Source organism: Aphelocoma coerulescens, chromosome 3 (genome assembly GCF_041296385.1).
Source record: "Aphelocoma coerulescens isolate FSJ_1873_10779 chromosome 3, UR_Acoe_1.0, whole genome shotgun sequence".
Taxonomy (NCBI): Eukaryota; Metazoa; Chordata; class Aves; order Passeriformes; family Corvidae; genus Aphelocoma; species Aphelocoma coerulescens.
Window position 1 is genome coordinate 94611316 of NC_091016.1, and position 4837 is coordinate 94616152.

The 4837-nt window shown below is 37.7% G+C and overlaps 1 long non-coding RNA gene across 1 annotated transcript; it reads right to left on the reverse strand.

The window, feature by feature from the left end:
* Window positions 1-233: 233 nt before the first annotated feature.
* LOC138108529 (uncharacterized) lies at window positions 234-2008 on the reverse strand. The gene is made up of 3 exons (XR_011149992.1): window positions 1868-2008; window positions 1541-1634; window positions 234-308 (listed from the first exon to the last, which is right to left on the reverse strand). It is a non-coding gene; the product is annotated as an uncharacterized lncRNA (long non-coding RNA).
* Window positions 2009-4837: the final 2829 nt, after the last annotated feature.

Sequence of the window (4837 nt, forward strand, 5' to 3'; positions counted from 1 at the left end):
TTCTACTGCACGAAGACTTCTGAATTTAAAATAGCAAAGAAAGATTCTATGCCCTTCCTATACCAACTGCACCTGTCAGTCAGGGAGCACAGCTCCAAAGAAACAAGGAACCTGATACTTCCGTCCCTCACAATCCTGCTTCAAAAACTAAGTGCTCTGGTAAGGACTTCAGCATCAGTTAGGGTTTAGAGGGCAGCCAGAACTCACAGTTCCTGTAGCCTTCCCTTCCAGGTCTCCTGCAAAGACAGTCCCACTAAAACACAGCACCTATTCTCACTTGCAGCTTTAGGCTCTGACAGCAAAGGTGTCTGAAAGGAAAACATTTATTATGAGTGAAACACATGTTACCAGGGGCAAAGCAGGAACTCTCAAAGAAATCTTAAGGTTTCAGTATTAGCACTGAGACTCTGGCAGTTAAAGAGTCTAAGATCTTCTCATCTTTATAGTTAGGCTGTCAGACACAATCACTTTCATGATCAAGAACTCCTATCCTACAAGTCCACTGTTTGTTAAATGCTCCAAAAGCTGTTAGTCTTATTCGAAAATATTCAAGGCTGACAATTATCATAATTTTCCCCATGGAGATTATAATGATATCAAAATATATTAGTATATGTTTTGATATACAAAAATTCAGATAGTAAGAAGACATAAAAGACACATCCATTTTGACTGAATTCACCATACACTAGAGAAAGTTTTCAGCAGCAAGACTGCAAATGTCTTGTTACAAAATGGAGAAGTCAAAGGTATTTCTGGCACACAGCTCAGTGACATTGAAGTTGTAAGCCACTAGGCCTGGCATAAACTTTTGTGGAGCTTCTAAATGTCTTAAAATCAAAAATCTCATCTTCTAAAGTAATTTTGGACTTTTTGGGTAGGATTCACATAGTCTTATTTTTTGCCTAAGGTGCTATTAAAATAAAGTGTTGCATCCAAATATCAGTCTGTGAAATTTGAAAGGTGGTAAGGAAGGATTTGACCCCACAAAAGCTAAGCAAGACATAGAATTCAGGCCACCTACTACTATAATTTCTGTGTTTTCAATGATTTACACTACACTTCTACACCATAGGCAGGAAGCACTACTCTTCATCTTTCTAAAAGCTATGATCAGTTAGACACTATTAATTATGCTTGTAATCCCTCCTGAGCAGGTGGATATAGTGGGCTTTTTCTGAGCTTTTCTTCATAACTCTCTGAGGAAAAAGCAAAATAGAGGTATCTGTTGACACAAACTACACTTGCAGGAAGGAGAGAGTGAACCAAAGTCTTTCACAGAACATTTCTTGACATTTTGCTGTTTGAAGGATTAAGGTCTTATGACCTCCCCACTTAAAAGAATTTCCTATGCTCACATAAGATGTTATTTTCCTTTCATTGGGCTTTGCAGTAAAGATATGCAAGTCTAACTGTCATTCGGGAATACTTATTCTGTCTGGATTCAGCACCTGAGACACCAAAATAAATCAGTGCCAAATTTCTTACTGCTTCTTCATCAAAAGCCCAAACCAAGTAATAAACACAATGCAGGACGTACCTATTAAATGTCCATCATTCTCTCAAAAAAGAAGGGAGGGATATGTGCTTTTTCTATGCTCTTCCTCTTCTCTTTGCTTGTTGTAGCATTAAGTCTGGAAGAACAAGTGCAGAAATGGATCCTGGTCATTCCTAGTGCCCTAAGATGGTGCTACAGAAAGACATCATATGCTGCACCTGTTAGGCTCTGAAAATTCCAGGATGCTAGACTTTTTTTCTTTTTTTTTCCCCAGTAAAATCAGTAAAGTAGGATAATAAGAGTAAACTCCTCCTTTTCAAAGACACCCTCTGGCCAGTTAATAAATGATGCTCTCTAAGAAAATCTTACTTGTTCAATTTACATTCACTTGGCTGCCTGAAGACAACTCCCTTCCGTAGCCTCCATTCAGCATAGGAAAGTCTCATACTGTTCTCCTACTGATCTTGCATTTCAGACACCAAAACACAGTATTGATGTCTGCCTGTTTGATAGCAGAATGTGTGCAGAGAATGGGGGAAACAGCCTGCAAACAAACAAAAACACTCATTAAACTGTCTTGTAAACTAAGAGAACTATCGAAGTCTCAATACTAAGCATGCAGCAAAAGAGAAGAATGAATAAATGGCATGTTTTCTGGGTTACAAAAAGAAAACTATTCGCTGAAAGGGTGGAAACATGAGTACCAGGATGCATACTGCCCTTTTTTAATATCTACATTGGATTATGGACTCCAGCTCGAGGCTAAGCGGACTGAAGGAGGGATAGCCATTCTTTATTTCAGGGCCAAGGCTGAGTGTGAGCTGGTTCCCTTGCAGCAGCCTGTGCCTTGGTCTCCCTGTCCAGGCAGACATTTGCTCTCTGCACAGACCCAAATCCCAAATTAAGATATACAACAAGACTGAAGGTACAGGTCAAACTTAAAGCCTGAAGACATTGTTCTAAATTATTGCAGGCATAATGACAGGCACTACTGAAAAACACCATTCCAGCAATACAAAACATCACCACTTTCTATCATTTGTATAAAACCAATTATTTTTTCATATGTCAACTAAAGGATGATGTACACATTCACTGCAAATGTCTCACAGATTTACTCAAGGACCAAAAATCCTGTGCTGTTTTCTGCACACTTAAGTTTAGAATAATGAATATAAGGTGAGGAGAAGTCAAACAGGAGTTTTCCACAAAAACAAGTAAACCAGTGCAAGAAAAAAAAAACAAAAAAAAAAAAAACAAAACAACAAAAAAGCCAAAAAGCACAAACAAACAAAATAGCTGCTTAAAAAAAAAAAAGACCACACACAGAAGAATAATTAAATGAACTGGCAGAACTGATGTTTTTGTATATGATTTCATCATGAAAATCATCAGACTTAAATGTATGTCTTTGACATTACATTAGTAGATAATTGCAAATATGGCTGAGAAATCTGGAAAATTACCTACACAGCTAAGGAAAAAAACATTCAGTGATTCTGTGATCTTGCGAGCCAACCCTTCATTGTTGTGAGTTCCAACTTCTCGACCCGGCCTTCAGAGCCTGGTATTTCTGAAGGCTGGTCCTGCTAGTAAAGACTAAAGAAAAGAAGGTTTTCAATACCTTAGTCTTTTCCATGTTCCGTGTCAACAGGACAATTTCCCCTTTCAACAGCTTCCCTACGCATTTTCCCTACCCTTCCTTTTGTCACCTATGTACTCATAAGTAGCCCATCTTTTGCCTTGGATATCCCACACCAGATTCCACTCCATCTGGGCTTTGTCATTCTTAACCCCATTCCTGCATGTACAGTGTTTCTATATTCCCTCTGGGCCACCTCTCCATGTTTCCACTTCTGTAGGCTTCCCTTTGTGTTTGAGTTTTGGAGAAACTCCTTGTTTGTCCACGGACGTCTCCTCACGTTTGCCTTTCTGCTTTGGTATAGACTGCCCTTGAGCTTAGAGGTGGTGATCCTTGAATACCAACCAGCTTTCTTGAACTCCTCTTTCCTCCTTATCTCAGAGGATTCTTTCAAGCAGATCCCTGAAGAGGTCAAAGTCTGCTTTTTATTCTCTGTTGAAACTCTCAAATGTCCTTATATCCTCCCATTTGCCATTTAGATTTGCAAAGAAAATAGACAAAAAAAGCAGAAGAGAATCAAAGATATGTCCTAAGTTCATGTCCCTCTATTTAGGAACAAGATATCAAAATAAAGCCATGTAGTGGGACTATGCTTGCTACCTATGACAAGCCATGCCATTAACATGAAACCACATACCTGATTTCACAGACTTTCACCTAATCTGTAATCAGATGTCTTAGTACACACAGTGAAATTAATTCTAAATTCTTGACATGAAATTACTAAGTCATTTAATGATTGTGTCATATATGCACCTAGAAGCATCATATAAATACATATTGAGATATATAATATATAACATATAATACATAATACACACCCAACAATATTTGTACACACACAATTATGAAAATGAAACCATTTTAAAAATTGTCACTTGTAAAAAAAAAGGGTATGTACCATTTCTTTTTCTGTTTGGAGGTAGTATTTAGAACAAGATAAGTTTATGCCAGCTTACATTATTCTTCTAAAATTCCATATCTAGCACTGGAAGAACAGATTGACAAAAACAGTAACTCGTATTTTAAAACCAGAACCACCATACTGAACAAAACCATAAAAAATATCTGGTGTATAAAATCTAGGCAGGACTGGCACATTTAAGTCTATTGAGAAACACTACAGAATGCTTTAGAATGGCCATTATGTAAAAAGAAAAATGAGTCTGATGAAGAGAAGAGAAGAGAAGAGAAGAGAAGAGAAGAGAAGAGAAGAGAAGAGAAGAGAAGAGATCCTTATGTAAATAAATGCATTTGGAAAACATTTTCTAAAATAATTTTTTTCAGTTCTTTACTGAAATTCATGCTGAAAACATTGTACTCATTCACTAGCTAAAACAGGAACTAGATGCAGAAAATTGAAATCGATGTGCTTGTAGAGTGTAACTCTCCATGCTGAAAATCAACTATTTTCTGTATCACTGTTGCTATTACCTAACAGGTGCCAAGAAGAGATATCCAGGTATTTCTAAAGATAAAGCCTAAATGAAAACTGAATTTTAGGACAGAATCGAAGAATGGTCAAGGCTGGAAGGGACGTCTGGATGTCATCTGGTCCAATCCAATCCCTTGCTCAAGCAGGGCTACTTGTAGCAGGTTTCCCAGGACAATGTCCAGATGGCTTTTGAATATCTTCAAGGAAGGAAACTCCGAAATCTGGCTGGGCTACTTCATGTTCTCTATTTGTGATTATGAGA